This window comes from Dreissena polymorpha, chromosome 1, assembly GCF_020536995.1.
Source record: "Dreissena polymorpha isolate Duluth1 chromosome 1, UMN_Dpol_1.0, whole genome shotgun sequence".
Lineage (NCBI taxonomy): Eukaryota > Metazoa > Mollusca > Bivalvia > Myida > Dreissenidae > Dreissena > Dreissena polymorpha.
Window position 1 is genome coordinate 205,725,311 of NC_068355.1, and position 17,121 is coordinate 205,742,431.

A 17,121-nucleotide genomic window follows, 5' to 3' on the forward strand; every position below is an offset into this window, starting at 1 on the left:
AAGAGGTGCTAGCAGACAGTCAGCATGGGTTGTCAGGTCTCATCAGGTCTCATCTAGATGAATGCACATTAACAGGGATACAGTCATGCCATAGATTCATTCGTCCTGCAAGTTTACTAAATAAACTCTTGAAATAAAAATAATTCTCCATTGAAAATGAAAAAGTAGGAATAGTAGGAAGATTTGGTAAAAAAATAGGAAAAAGTAGGATCCTGATGAAAAAGTAGGAAATAGTAGGAAAAAGTAGGAAAAAGTATGACCGCTTGACAGCCTGGCAATAGAGCCTTTCCACTGCAAAAGGTCACTTTTGAGTAGGACGAACAAATGAAGACATGATTTTAAAATGGCATTTACTTTTACTTAACATACACACAAATTAATCAAAAAGGTTTATTTTGTTTTCTATGTTACAATCAATATGATATGATTGAAATATGACATGTAGTTTAAATATTAAAACCTATTTGAATTAATTAACAACAGAACAAAAACAGCCATTCAAACAACTTGAATAAAAAAAGCACATTTTTTGGAAAGTCTGACATTTGTTGCAGTTTTAAATCGAGAGATTTATTGAAACTTGCTTTTGTGATTGCACTCTTGGTTAATGTGGAGAGGTCAACGTGAAGAATACTGTAACTCAACTGGTAAACTATCACAATTAAATATCAGCCATATATCAAGCATAGAATAATTAGCAAGTATTAAATCATAGTTATAGTATAAAATATATCTCAAAGTGACATTTTTTTCAGAACATGTGATAATAAAAGTAAGAATTACAAAAAAATCAACACTGTATTGTCATTAAATTTAATATTTTTTTAAAATAGATTTGATTACATATAAATTCTGTTACAACACATAAACAAGTGCTTGTGGTGCAATGAGAATTCAATTGTATCTAAAGTAATAATAAAACATTCATTAACAATTGCAGTAATTGAAAATTTAAACCACATCACATTGCCCTTGTATGTAATTGATTTCAAATTTTCCAGTATTAATATTTTTAATTAAATATTTTTTCAAGCATTTGCTTAAATTATTATTGGAAAGATAAAAAGTATGGTATACAAGTGTTTTTATTTGTCATTTAGGTTCTTTCTATTGCCTTGCATCTAAAAGATGTACATCAAAATTATAACATATAACAGTTAATTGATCAAATTGATTTTTTTTTACAATTGACACCAGCAAATGATTTGTTTTGCTTAATATCCACAATGGCACAATGTAAATATATATTGACTTGGTCAAATTATTCACTCATTTACTCACTTGAAAATTTAATTTTTTATACGAGTATGCACAGTTTATACAAAGCATCATGAAGTATTGTGTCCCAATACAAAGATCAAAACTAACAATGAACATTAAACACTAACAAGTTATGTCATCATGATGCATGCTTACTAAAAGAAAAATTAAAATCTTAAGTTTAAAAAAATTAAAAGCATTCCACTTAATTATAGATATTTTCTAATCATTAAACAAACCATTACAATTCAAATTAAGATAATCTTCCAAATTTCATTTAATTCAAATAATCTTCCATCAAATGATGATAATTTATGTTTTGCGTCTATAATCAGCTTTTTGAAAATGCATACAGCTTTTATACAATTATTAAAAATTGTAACTAATTAATAAAGTACCGGTTTTCAATACAAAAATTGACAATTTACGGAAGATAAAATAATTTTGTCCTTAATTTATAAATATTTTTCTTTTATAATTTTCTGACACTACTCAAGATTCTTGTTTAAAAAGTGACTATAATGCGCAAACTGATTGTATTGTATACAGACACAAAGACAGGCAAATCAAAATAGAAGCGTCCATGAATCTTTCTTAACCATTTCTTTCAACTAGCACGTCTTACTATATTACTGGAAAAAACAATACTGTAGTTTGTCTTATTTCATGAAAAAGCCGATAAATGTTTGAAAATTTATTCAAGTTAACAATATTAGTTAAACAACTTTGCTTAAGTTTTAAATCAATGTAATAAAAAATATGTTTATGTTCTATGTTTTACCAACATCTGGATCAAACTTTCGAATACAGACAAAGTAGCAACACAGGCTTGCACTCTTTTGAACTTAAAATAATACTTTACATAATCACTTTAAACAAGTAATCTTCACTTGATTATAATTAACTATATATATCACAAAAACATATAACAGCAAATCACTTAAAGCGTCATAAATCCCACAAGACATGAACTATAGTTTTCTCTTTACACACAGCTTGGCTGGTCACATGACACAACATAGCTGGCCACATTAGTTTATTGCTGGTCACAGGCTTGTACTTCTTTGTCATTCTGCGATGTTAGTCTGCACCATGCCACTGGGTTTCGACCTATCCCAAAATTCTAAGGTGAGAGCTTCCATTTAAGTGTTCAGAATGGACAGCAAGGCTTTAAAACAGCCAATGCAGGCACTTAGGGACTAGCATGTGTTTATTTATGTTTATCACTAAGCATCCTAGGTTTGAATAACTGCTGCAACAGACTGTCTTTCTGATTGGACGGTTTGGATATTTTTCAATTGGCGTCTGAAAGAAAGGAAGACACGTTATTGCAAATTTCAGTTTATCTTTTTGTTTTGTTACCAATAAAAGCAGGAGATTATGAAAAGTTCTGCCATAGCGTGGTATCCCTTGTTATAAGGCTATAACTGGTAATAAATAACAAGAGCACCGCATAAAGGGTGCCACGCTCGGCTGCGGGTGCAGTTTTGAATAAATGAAAGCTTGTCAGATTATTTTTTTTTTAGGTCACAGTGACCTTGACCTTTGACGTAGTGACCCAAAAATGGGTGTGGCATGTAGAACTCATCAAGGTGCATCTACATATGAAGTTTCAAAGTTGTAGATTGAAGACTTTGATTTTAGAGCCAATGTTCAAAGATTGACAAAATGTCAAGGTTTTAGCACGACCCGAACGGCAGACGACACGACGGCGGACACAACCTGCTGGCTATGACAATACCTCGGATTCTCCGAAAACAGCCGAGCTAATAATACATAGTTTAGGAGAATAATAAGATTAAATTATAGATATTTAAATGTTTGTGTCTTTGTTTACCTCTTTATTCTAAATACCTTAAAGTCAAACCATCAAATTGGCAATTTTGGATGGAATATCGGAAAAAGATAATTTTTGCTGTAAGAAACAATATTACATATTATCAAAAGAATTTCTGAGAAAACTCTTACGTCCTAAATGAAGTAGGAACAAGGTTTTAAACCATGGTCACGAATGACACAACATTCCACTTTTGTCTTGAAACTCCATTAACCTCATAAGAAACAAAACACAAAGATCAAAGAGCGCAAGTTCAACAGCTGGTTTATATGTTTGGAGAGTTTTATCAACTGCAGAATTAGTATCCTTTTTTAAGTTAAGCTCAAGACAAAAATTAAGACAACAAGAATGACATATGGCGAAACAAAGGGAAATCTATATGACTCCACCCTCCTCTGTATGTTGGGCCATAACAATAGCCTGCGTTTGTCTTGCAAACTCACCCAAGGTTCAAGCTCCACAACGTTCATAGACTGTGGGTCCTGCACCATGGAGATACTGGATTCCTGTGAGAATGACCTTTGCTGGCTCGAGTTCTGCGATAGTAACTGCTTCCAAACCAAACTAAATGCCATGAAATCCATGTTTACTGGAAAAAAGTCAGTTGAGAAAAGGAACAAATAGTTTAAGAGAAAATACAATCAATTTTTGGACAAATGTACAGGGCCGATGTTATGGTTCCACCCAGTAAACAGACTCGAGTGTCTCAGAGATTCATAGGCTTTCACATACATGTAAGCGAGCTTAAATAAACAGATATCATCAAAACCAATCTTCTAGCAATTAAATTTGGAGTTGGAAAATTACTAGAAATTGTGTAGTCATTCCATGCAACCAAGCTTAAATAAACAATATTTGATGATTTTGGTGATAGAAAAAAACAAGTTCACGAGTTTCTAAAACTATGATTGACAACAAGTATTTAATCAATCATCAAAAGCAACAAACTTTCTTTTTATTTGAATACGCAAGCAAAGCTTAAACTTCTTATACATGTGTATTGTGACATCATTAAAGTGTGTGTTCAAATGTCAAACATTTTTTTTCTCCATAAGTATGATTGGAATAAAGCGTCATCCAGCTTCATAATTTGTGCATCTTCATCACTAATTGAGTTTTGTTGATATTTTATGATGGCGCATGTGTAGATATTCTACACACATTTTCATTTGTCAAGGAAAGTAACTGACACTGTTTGGCTGACGATGTTGAACGAAAACCATTGCTTTTATTAATATATTTTTACTGCATTAAACATGCAAAGTCTCATATCTTTCACAGATATTGAGGTTTCTCTCAACAAAAACATTCTTCATTCAACTGAAAACTTTGTTAATAAGGTTTGAACTAAAAACACATATATACCAATTTTAAGTAAAGCTGTTAAAAATTTCTTTGTATTTCTTTGTCTCCTCCCTTTTCACTTCCTCATTGTAGTCATAGATGCAATGTTCAGATGTTACCTCGTTTACTATTAATGACAGAATAATATTTAAAGGTATATGTTCATTAATATTTTCGTGTTCCATAGGCAATTCAGTTACAGTAAACATATAAACAATATTTAAAAGGACATGATAATTTTTTTCCTGATGTGATGTTGTGCAGTCATTTTGTAAGCTTCAAAAGATGAAACTGTAATTAAAAAGGAACTTGTTCATAATTGTTTAAATCAATTCTTTGAATATGTTATTGAAATGCAAAACATTCAGTGTATGGAATAATAAAAACAAGAGCTGTCTCCATAGGATGAACTATGCCCAGATAAACGCTTTGATAGAAGTTATGAGCATTTTTTCGAAACCTAAACGCATTTTTTGAAACCTAAATATGGATCCTAAGTACAAGGTCAACGTCAAAGGGGTAAACATATGTGTGCCTATGGAAAGGCCTTGTTCATATACACATGCATACCAAATATGAATGTTACATCACAAGCAATATAGAAGTTATGAGCATTTTTCGAAACCTAAACAAAAATTGTGACGGACAGACAGACGGATGGACAGTGTGATCACTATATGCACTCCTTCGGGGGCATAGAAAAGTATTAAACAAGAGCACTGCATAACAGGTGCCAACGCTTGGCTGTGGGTGCAGTTTTGAATAAATGAAAGCTTGTCAGAATTTGTTTTTTTAGAGGTCACATTAACTTTGACCTGGTGACCTCAAAATAAAGCCTGTAGAACTCATCAAAGAGCATCTACATATGAAGTTTCAAAGTTGTAGGTGGAAGCACTTTGATTTTAGAGCAAAATGTCAAGGTTTTAGCACGATGCCGGCGAACGGAAGACGACGAGCTGGCTATGACAATACCTCGGGTTTCTCCGAAAACAGCCGAGCTAACAAAGAACAAAAAAGAAAATCACAAAACTTGCCTTCAAAGCTATTCAAAACTGGGATCTTAGAGATAAACAATCCCATGCATTAACATATCGGCTATTCAAACCTGTACAGTAGTTAACACATTGTTAATGTTAAACGTTAATTTAACAATTGTTAAAGTTTGGCCTTTTCTTTATTGTCATAACATTTCTTTCTCCTATGGAGGCTAGCATATAACTGCAAATGCAAGTAAGGTAATCTAAAATAAACATGTGTTTGGTGGTAAGGTAGAATGGACATGGTGCCTGCCTTGCAAGCAAGGTGTCCCTAGTTTGATCCCATGCTTTCAACATTTTATTTATAAATTTACTTTCAATCATTGGGCAACCTAAGCTAGATTTGCATACAAGCTACCAACACAAAATTTAAGCGCAACTTCTCCTTCCAAACTGAGGAAGCTTAGCGCAAAATTTTTCTAGTTTCAGTAACAGTGACCTTGAAATTGACCCGACTAGCCCCAAATACAATATCACGCTAGGTCTCCATGCACGACTGCTAAGTCCTGCCTGTAATATCCCAATCTAGTAACCAGGATTTTTCAACTTCATTGAAAACATGCTTAACAAGACAACTGCCAAGCAATATATGTCCCCTACCGGCTCCACCATTGTCAGAATATTTTTTTTGTGTTGTTGCCATAGCAACCAGAATTTTTGACGTAGGAACAAAATGACGTACATAGTGTCCATATTGCCATCTATCCATGTTTCAAGTTTCATAAAAAAAATATTAAGAACTTTAAACGTTATCGCAGGATCCAGAAAAGTGTGACAGACTCACGGACTGACGGACACACAGAGCGCTATCCATAAGTCCCCTCCGGTGAAACTGGTAGGAGACAATAAATAGGGTTAATCTACACTAAATATTGACTTTACAACAACTTACTTCTTTCATAAAGATCTTCTGAATTTCTAAAGTGACATCTAAATGGTCCATGGACGTAAGATCTTGTTGCTTCTGCTATTGCTGATGAAGCTAAGCCATCATCTGTTACTGCTATTGTTGGTGCTGTGGCCATTGCTGCTGTGTCTGTCTATTATGCTGTTGCTATTTTCTTAACTGTTGTTGTTGCTGCAATGCGCAATCTTGCAAAAACAGCATTTAAAAAAATAAATAACTTTATCTCTATATCTCACAACAACAAAATTAGTGGTTAAACAAATGCATAATTCATATTGCGCCTTCCATTTTATATCCAGGTGTACATGATATTATACACATTGTTCCTATACGTTTTCACAGAGCTTTTATGATTGAATGTTTTCACCATTAACATACAAACAACTCGGATTTGTTGTTTGTTTAATTATGGGGACACAAAATACAATGGAATAACTAATTTTGTTTTTCATTACATTATATGCATATTGCAATACCATACAATATATATGTACTACAATATATTGGTATAATATTGAGTTATATAATTCTTTATTTGCATTTGTCGCTGTTTTAAACAGTATTTCAGTCATATAAATGCCATCAGTTAACATACTCACCCCCTTTTTTTTTGGGGGGGGGGTATTCTGGTTATATTCTGGTTGACCTTAATAACTGATAACTGCCTTTCGCAAATCAGAGGTACGAGATGAATGACCGTGGCAATAATTTCATGACTAATCACAGCCGATGTTATATGGCCAGGCTAAAGGTCAAACCTGTCATTTTCAGTTGTTTAGTCCCGCACTTTACAAACTGAATTAGCTAGCCCGGTTATGTCCATCATTGCATAATGCAATCATAAAAGTTGTGCTACATTTATGCATTTTGCGATACAATATGATTTGCCATAAGTGAGGATAAAAGCATAAAGCAACACAATATAACTAAAGCTCAGCATAACATAAGTATAAAAAGCATAAATACGCATTTGATTTAACAAAAACACCATTAAACATTTTGATTTCAAAATTCTTGAATAAAAATACGCACAAAAAGTAATCCAACTTTGATAATTTTGTCACTTTACAAAAAGTACATGTAAAATACATCAATATTTGATAGTCGTCATCCAACACTTGTCCAACATGTCAGGTTTTGAAGTGGCCAGTCAATGGCTTTTTAAAGAATATAATATTTCGATGAACTTGTGATCTACATCATTTTGACCTTTACTAAACCAATGTTTAGAAAAACTGTCAAAGTAATTTCGAATGAGGGAAACAGACCTTTGTGACTATCAAATAATTGTTTAATCATACAAAAGTGTACTTTAATAATATGTTTCTCATTATATTGTAATAATTTCTAATAAAAATAAAGTATTGCAATAACGAATTCCCAAAACCATAAACGATATTCTACAGAGGACAAAGGTTTGTTCTTGATAACGTATAAAACAATATTCACGTTTTCAATGAGGGATTAAATTCAAAACAGAAAGTGCCTTAGTGACTCCATTTTTTCCCTATGTGTCTTGATGAGTAAGTAATCAGGTACTTGGACACTACAACATGTTAATGACTAAGACCTTCAAACATTGGTGTAAAATGTGCAATTGTAAAAACATGAATTGATGATTTTTTTTTAAGAACAGAAATTTAAATCAGGGAGTAAAATATGAATTGCTATTAAAATTATCTGATATAATGCCTTTTTTCCAATATATTTACGTAAGTGAAATATGAAAATATGAAACTTTAGGTTGATAATTAGCTGTGGAGGCCAAAACTTGTGCAAGTGAATTTATATCTGAGATCAATATCTATTTAGATCTATATCTCTGTAACTGCAATGGATTATAATAATGTTAATTTGATATTAAGCTGCAATGGATTACATTTTTGCAAGATTTGTTTTATGGGCGTTTTTGTTTGTGTCTAGAGAAATAAATATAAATTAAATCAAATGTATAAAAAAAGCTTAGTATAAAAAAAGTTTATCTACTATTTGTATTGTGATATTTTAACAATGTCATGTAACAACAAGTTATACAGGTCAACATCGTGTTTAATGGACCAAGGCAAACAATTAATTTAATAATCATTGTGTTATTTAAATATTGAAGACAAAAAGTTTGCACCAAGATCTTAATTTAAAGCGACCATGTGCCATCTTACCTGTCTAACATTCCCATCTTGCCCAGACCACCAAAGCCCATGAGGCCTTGAACCTGACCCTGACGCAAAAGCAAGAACTGGGCAAGTTGTAGGACTTCATCTTCATAGAAACGGCTCTGTACAGAGAACAGACCTGCTGTTGCGCCAGCAGTGGAATGGATCCAGATGAGATATTGTGCTGCGACATAAATAGTGGATTGGCTAAGCAACACGGCAAGCCGACTGGCTCTGAGAGGCAACCTAGACAGAAGAGTGGGAGCTTTTTAGTTCCAATGTGTACATGTACATTGTATTAATTTAAAGCATTTATTGACAAACTTCAATACATGCCAAAATCTGTGAAAAGGTCCCTTTAATGATTTTTTTCTGATTAAATTAAAGTTTTAAAGAATTCATATTTTTGTTGTTGCACTACTAATTTATTAGTTTTCAAGCATATGCATTAGTGTTTTCGATGCATTATGCAATACAATATATATATGATATATACTGCTTTATAAAATTTGCAATTATATGTTTTGTATATATTGTTTTCTTAGTAACATTATCAATATATCGTTGTTTCTTAAATGAATGAAGAGAGGGATTACATTAGGCAGATACAACATTCAAAACAAGATGAGTTTGTGAAACACAATGTCCCCCTATATGACGTTTGACCTTGAAGGATGACCTTGACCTTGACATTTCACCACTCAAAATGTGCAGCTCCATGAGATACACATGCATGCCAAATATCAAGTTGCTATCTTCAATATTGCAAAAGTATTCATAAAATAAGCGATTTGGGCCACATATATTTGACCTTGAAGGATGACCTTGACCTTTCACCACTCAAAATGTGCAGCTCCATGAGATACACATGCATGCAAAATATCAAGTTGCTATCTTCAATATTGCAAAAGTATTCATAAAATGAGCGATTTTGGCCAAATATATTTGACCTCTGACCTTGAAGGATGACCTTGACCTTTCACCTCTCAAAATGTGCAGCTCCATGAGATACACATGCATGCCAAATATCAAGTTGCTATATTCAATATAGCAAAAGTTATTGCAAAATGTTAAAGTTGGCGCAAACAGACCAACCAACCAACAGACCAACCAACCAACAGACAGGGCAAAAACAATATGTCCCCCACTACTATAGTGGGGGACATAATTACAAGTAACGTTCTAAACTCCACTACACAATATTAAAACAAACCATACTGAGCAGACGTTGAAACGGCTAACTCCATCCCTGCTGCTGATTTATCTGTTGCTGAGTGATCAAGGTTTGGTTGCATGGATACTGCTGGTAGCTAAATATGAAGCGCTGGTTTGGGGCATCATGCTGTGAAAAAAAATAATCTACGTTTACATGGCTTCTTATGTATCACATACGGTCAAAGAGTGTAGCGTAAACCAAATATATACTAGTATTCACTACTCTGTATCACATCGTTCAGATTCAGTATGAAGCCCTGAAACAAATTTATGTTACCCAGTACATGTTTCATTTAACAGTATCAAACTTATAGCAAGGCAAAATTAGCTACACTGCATGACGTCATCATGTTTATTTCCATGAAGCCGTTTAGTTTAAACCTATTTACTTTAGCTCGATTGCATCGAAAGCCTTAGGCTTATATAAACGCTCTCGAGTCCGTTTCCTGTGCCTAGAACCAGTACTTGGTGTCTTTTGGGGAGATCTAAAGAACACTTCCACAGTGGGGATCGAACCCGTGACCTCCCAGTTGCTAGGCGGACACCATATCTATTACACCACGGCGACCTTATGACGCCATTTAACAACTCTAGAAGATGAAAAACTTGAGTATTAGTACTATTAATTTAAAAAATGTTGTCATTAGCTACCGGTACTTTACAATAATCACATGCAAAGACAAAAAGCATCATATTAATTATTTGAATCATGTGCTTTAGTTCAAGGGCACATTACCTTGCAACAAGTAGTGTGACATAGACAAAATGTAAGTCTTGCACTTCCAGGTAGTATGAACAACATACATAGAAAGTTTCATGTTGATATGCAAAAAACTAAATGATCAGTTCAGGACACGAGTACACATAAATTTACAAAGATGTTTCTGAACCAAGGTTTGTCTAAATTTAAGAGCACAAAACTAATAGAATATTACAACCTATGAAAACAATGCCTTGAACTTTTACAAACGTATAAATAAATATTCATGTTAAAAGGCGGAAAACTACGCGACACAAAGTACACATGTACAATGTGGCAGGCATACATACTGACCGACAGATTGATTCAAATATACCCTTGCAAACCAACCCACGCAAACTTACTTTGAGGAGTATATTGGTTTCAGAATATTAGTTATGCAGTTTCAAACTGCCACTCTTCGATATGATACAGGGTATGTTACTTTATATTGGGCACAAAGCATAGCTTGGCCAATCAAAACCTTTATCTGTGAGAAAACAATCTACACTTTATGGTGATGAGACAAACTATTATAAATTTTAAAAAAATCCCCTGACCTACCAACCAACTGACAGAGTGACTCCAATATACCAAGGGTTGTCATTAGTAATTGGTTGCAAATCGAATTCTTTGTTTCAAATCATTATGGAACCTGACCTTACTTTCTTTATCTCTCATACCAATCACTATTACTAGTATTACTATGAACAGCAATGGGTTGTTTCACATACAAGCCTGCTAGACCCTAACCAAATTGCTAAGTTTTATATGATAATCGCTTGTTTCAAACGCTAATGACAATCTTGGATTGTGAGGGGTTAATAATTGTAAATTGACGTTCCCACCTGATATGCCATGTTGATCTACTGCTATTGGGAAGAGCCCAACAAGAGCTGTTGTCCAGGGGCATCATGACAACACCTTGGGGCTAACGAGGCTTGTGCTAGGGGGCGGCCGGTGGACATCTTCGCGAGATTGGAACCAGGTTGATATTGGGCCTAGGTTCCTATTCCTCCTAAAAATCATGTTCTACGCACTGGCTCTGTTCATTAGCTCTGCGAGGTATTCCTGGAATGGAACCATGTTGATTGCCGCGTTGTCAAATAATTGAAGAGCTACAAAGGAATAAATTTGAGCATAGAGGTGAGATTTAAGACCAACCTCATAGGAAGAGTGCTTTAAATACTTTACCCAACTTACCATATTGAAAAAACTGAAATTTGCAAAAATGTAAATGTTCATAAATAGTTGTATCTTTGCATTACAAATCAAATACTTGCACATATTTGAAATAGGTAAAGTTTAATTTGAGGGTGGTACACAACATTTAAATTAAAATCAGAGGTAGATTTTCCCGTCCGTTTATCAAGTATATATGGTATAACATCATTATAAAGCATGTGAAAAGTTGTAATTAACCAGTCAATAAACAAATAATTCACCAAAGGTGTGTGTATCAATATAAGTATTAACAATTACTACACATTTCATTTAATCCAATTTATTAAGCACGATTCTAAAACAGCCTAAGGTTTATGGAGACACTTTTGAGCCTGTTTTCTGGCTAGAAGGATTACTTTATGTCTTTGGAGGACTCCTTATAAGAATGCTCCAAGAGTGAGGATCCAAGCCTGACCTCCCAGTCGCAAGTATTTAAAAAAACTGTTTAATTATATATTCATTAAAAATGCAACAATTTTAAATATCAAAAAACAAAGTACATGTTTATGACATGATATTTTGTGGATTTGTTGAATCAGAAATATTTGGTACATCCTAAATTACTGGATTAAATAATAATTAATAAAGGTTTTAGACATAATGTTTGTTGATAATTTTATTTCATTTTTGAGCAGATCTACAAATATCCACAAATATTACAGATCAAGAATCAATAATGGCTGTACAGTATCAATTTAAATACTCCCAGGGGGGTGATCGTATCCAGAACCTAATTGCTTAGTATACACCACATTAAATACATAACTGCCACCAATTATGCATGAGAAAAGACTCACCTGTTGAGATATAGGGCCACATTGGATTTGGGGAACATGGTCCTCTAATCTTGAACTGGCAACGGTATGACCCCTGGAAACAAAACAAGACATCTATTTCAAAACATGTATTCCAAAACATGATACCAGTATATATCACCTTAACAAGAGCCGTCTCAAAGACAGCAAAAGCTTCACTACATGTATTCTCCAGCTTTGATAGAATAATGTATGTTATCTGTCAGTCAACTTATATAAAATTACAACAAGGGCTGTTTGTAAAACATGCATGCCCCCATATGGGATGTCAGTTGTAGTGGCAGCCATTGTGTGAATACGTTTTTTGTCACTGTGATCTTGACCTTTGACCTAGTGACCTGAAAATTAATAGGGGTCATTTGCCAGCCATGATCAATGTACCTATGAAGTTTCATGATCCTAGGCCTAATAATTCTTAAGTTATCATCAGGAAACCATTTTACTGTTTTGAGTCACTGTGACCTTGACCTTTGACCTAGTGACCTGAAAATTTATAGGGGTCATCTGCCAGTGATGATCAATGTACCTATGAAGTTTCATGATCCTAGGCGTAAGAAGTCTTGAGTTATCATCCGGAAACCATTTTACTATTTCGAGTCACTGTGACCTTAACCTTTGACCTAGTGACCTGAAAATCAATAGGGGTCATCTGCCAGTCATGAGCAATTGTAACGGTCAGTGTTACAGAAGCTGTGATAACCCAGCGAAATAACCCCTCAAGAACCAGATACAAATAAACGTGAACAATAAATCAATTTATTTACAACATTAAAATAAACTATTTACAGTATGATATGACTATGAAAAGAAATAAACAACAAAGTATGAACGTTAATGGCCAGTTAACGTAGTCACACTGTAGATGGTAGATGTAGTGGTGGAGCACTATTGAGTGTCACAACCTGAACCTATGTCCAGCCGTCAAATAAGTTTTATAAAAATGACATTGAATAAAAAAATGTGGCTGTTTGTTCCTTCTATTCAAGGGATATTTTTGTCATATATAAGGGAAAAACAAAACAAACGTTTGGCTTAAAGGCTTATTTTCAGCCAAAAAACCAGACACAACTTAATAATGATTTATGTCAACTGTTACCTATGGTATTTACCCAGTTTGACCAATTTCAAACAAACAATTCCCAATGGATGCCTTTCCCCAAAAGGTCAGAAGAATTATTGAAAAACTGACGTTTATGCAGCCCGCAGAGGTTAATCACTGAAAACACTTCCCTCTTTTATGGATTTTTTTGCATAAGTGATGTTTCTTCTCAACAAAAAAGAAATTTAAGCATATCTGGGAAGAAACTTAACGAACATGCATTAAACACCATTTTCCAAGACCATGAATCAATAATACCCAATAAGCGAGTATTTGTTTGAGAAAGTTGGGATTGTCATTAACATTCACTTAGACGATGTTTGTCTTGTTGGCTAATAATGTTTACTAAAACGGCAATGGAAAGTAAACTAAAACTAGAGTTATATTAGTGACAAGTGAATATGCCTTACAGGTCATGTTGCTGTACTGTTGCTGTTGGGAAAGAGATGTTCAGAGAGCAATGAGACCACGGTTGCATCATGAACCTGCCCCCCACGGCTACGGCTGCTTTTTGGGCACAGATTGGTACTAGTTTGACATTTGGCCTGGAATCCCAAACGGTCATGTTTAACGCAGTCAAACTGTTTATTAGTTTGGTGAGGTTTTCAAGGAAGGGTGCCTTGTTCATTGACATGTTGTCCAATGAAATAGTCACCAATGACATACAATTAGACAAAGGAACAAAACACAACAAAGCACTACAAAGTTTATCCATGTGAGCAGTACACTCAAATGCATATGCACAGTCGAGAAAATTACGCCTACTTGCAGAAATTCTGATTGCTTTTAAGCATAGAAAAGACCCAACTTTTCAGACAGTTTATACACCAATGAAATGAAGGACCACCAAAATAAAACTCTTTAAAGGCTGTGTTACATTTAAATGCAAAGGCAGACATGGTTAATTTGCCAATTATATCTTTATTTAAGGGCAATATTTGTGAGCTGCTACAGACAATCTGGCTGGTGACTATAAAACTTGTCATGATATGAGCCGCGTTATGGGAAAACTGGGCTTAATGCATGTGCTTAAAGTGTCATCCCAGATTAGCCTGTGGTGTCCACAAACACATTTATATAAGGTCATCACGAAAGATAATGTTTGTTGGCAAAATATTAGCCTCATTCTGGGAAAAATGGGCTTAATGCATCTACATAAAGTGTCATCCCAGATTAGCCTGTGCAGTCAACACAGGCTAATCAGGGACGACATATTCTGCGTTTTTTGTATTTTTAGTTTAAAGGAAGGCTTGTCTTAGCAAAAATCCAGTCTATGCAGAAAGTGTCATCCCTGATTAGCCTGTGTGTCATGGACACATATCCATACATACCACCCATACACAGGAAGTGACCCCATGCGTTCAGGCCTGGCTTAAGTGAGAGAGTCTGTTGTTCAGCTGGGCACCAATCTGTGATTGTACGGGGTCCTGTATGAAACAGCTAAAAAGTACAGGAATTTTATAATTTTTTAATTGACCTCTACACACATTAAAATGCATTTTAGTCATAGTAGTGTGGTCATTAAATTAACCTTTTCCTGGCCTTACTGAGTACATATACTTATGCCAGTAACAGACAATTGCCGTACTAGAATCAGAGAGAGAATGGCCATAGAAATTATTTCATGACCATTAAATTATTAAATTAACAAGTTATGTGGCTGACTCAATCCAAAAGCACAAAATGGCTCTTTTTTCCAAAATACTTAGAACAACATTTTCTAATCCTTATAAATATTACTGGAAAATGCTTAATCAGCTCAAAAAGTGTAATTGCTGTCTAGTCAAACAATAATTTGTAACCATTGTTACATAGAATATCCCCCAATGCCACAAGTCTATGTAGCAGAGGTTATAGAATTTCTAAGTTTTGTAATTTTTAGAGTATTATGATACAAAATGTACATGCACAACCTCGTATGAGATTAAACAATACCTGAAAGTTTGAATGCTTAACGTTGAATTTTAAGTGAACGCCCACAGACATATGAAAAGACAGACGTCTGTCCAAGACAGACAGACGTCTGTCCAAGGTGATTCCTATATACCCCAATTAGCCGGGGGAAATAAATAATACATATCTTCACTTCATATTCTCAATCCAGGGGCATATTTGTAAACTGAAAACCTGGACAGGTGATTAATTTCAATTTATGTAAAAATATATTAAATTTTGTTACCAAATAATAAATGAAATGCAGATTAATTTTTTTTAAATGTTGACTGCATTTCAATAATTGTTTGATTTAAATAAAACATCAGTATTTTGTATAATTTATGCAAGGGGTTAATATACAAGTGAAAACAAACAAAAAAGTATGAAAATATGCCCTTACCCCCTATGGTTAAAACTGATATCAAATCAACTCTAATATGCATTTTATTAACTCAGTTTGAACAGTCAAAAACCGCAAAATTCCTGATTGGTAATAAGAACTTTTCTCCAAAAAGGTCAGTAAAGCTGATGTAATGTGAACTAAATGTGCAACTCTAAACTCTTTAAAAACTGGGCTAAATGCATAAGTGTAAAGAGTTGTTCCAGATTTGCATGTACAGTCTGCACAAGCTAATCAGCCACGACACTTTCAGCTTTTATGGAATTCTTTGTTTTAAGGTACATTCGGAAAGTGTGGTCACAAATTAGCTTGGGCAGACTTAACACGCTTTCGTGGGTAAAACACTTTAGGCACATGCATTAAGCCCTGTTTTCCCAGAGTGCAGCTGAAATACTTCCTGTTTTTGTTGCTGCTGCTGCTGCGACAGGGCCATAGACAGAGGTTGTGTGAGTCTTGAAAATCATCAGCCACGACACTTTCCGCTTTTATGGAATTTTTCATTTAAAGGCTTATTCAGAAAGTGTGGTCACTGATTAGAGCGGGCAGACTTAACACCCTTATCTGGGACAACACTTTAAACACATGCATTAAGCCCTATTTTCCCAGAGTGCAGCTGAAATACTTCCTGTTTTTTTTGCTGCTGCTGCTGCGATAGGGCCATAGACAGAGATTGTGTGAGTCTTGACGCCAAAGTCACCGCCCTGAACAGGGAATGTAGGCCAACACTGCTCCTCAGGCACAATATTAGAGAGCAACATATGGAGGTCAGTCACGTTAACAGACGAGTCACTCAGCGTCTGCTCTATCTGTGGATCAGATTGTTTCACCTCGAGCGACTCATCGGGACAGGAGTGGAACTCACCAAGGCTCAGCTATTGGAAGTGCTGATGTAGCCGCCTTGCGAGAAGATGTTCATAAGTGACGTGCTGAATTTCTTAAGCGAGTTTTAGTATATGTGCGAAATGATTCAACGATGTTCGTCTTGTTGGCTTATAATTTTATCTGAAAAGGAAATGGAACGTTAACCATAAAAAGTGTTTTTAGTGACAAATGAATAAGCCTTGAATATGAATACTGCTACACCTTTCTTAACATCTACAATGTGTTTTTTCCGCAAATTAGCACTCACAATAGCATTGTAATAATGAATAACATG

The 17,121-nt window shown here is 34.5% G+C and overlaps 2 long non-coding RNA genes across 6 annotated transcripts; one reads left to right on the top strand and one right to left on the bottom strand.

Moving 5' to 3' along the window:
* Positions 1-1,900: 1,900 nt before the first annotated feature.
* LOC127864734 (uncharacterized) lies at positions 1,901-15,319 on the bottom strand. Of its 5 annotated transcripts, none has more exons than XR_008042240.1 (10): positions 14,962-15,319; positions 14,041-14,175; positions 12,514-12,586; positions 11,341-11,563; positions 9,757-9,880; positions 8,545-8,784; positions 6,371-6,544; positions 4,463-4,568; positions 3,541-3,686; positions 1,901-2,565 (listed from the first exon to the last, which is right to left on the bottom strand). It is a non-coding gene; the product is annotated as an uncharacterized LOC127864734 (long non-coding RNA). The 5 variants fall into 5 exon arrangements; XR_008042239.1 differs by having other exon boundaries at positions 6,371-6,570; XR_008042236.1 differs by having other exon boundaries at positions 6,371-6,556; positions 14,962-15,317.
* Positions 15,320-16,273: 954 nt separating this feature from the next.
* On the top strand, positions 16,274-16,722 carry LOC127864761 (uncharacterized). Its single transcript, XR_008042280.1, has 2 exons — positions 16,274-16,406; positions 16,635-16,722. It is a non-coding gene; the product is annotated as an uncharacterized LOC127864761 (long non-coding RNA).
* The last annotated feature ends 399 nt before the right edge of the window (positions 16,723-17,121 follow it).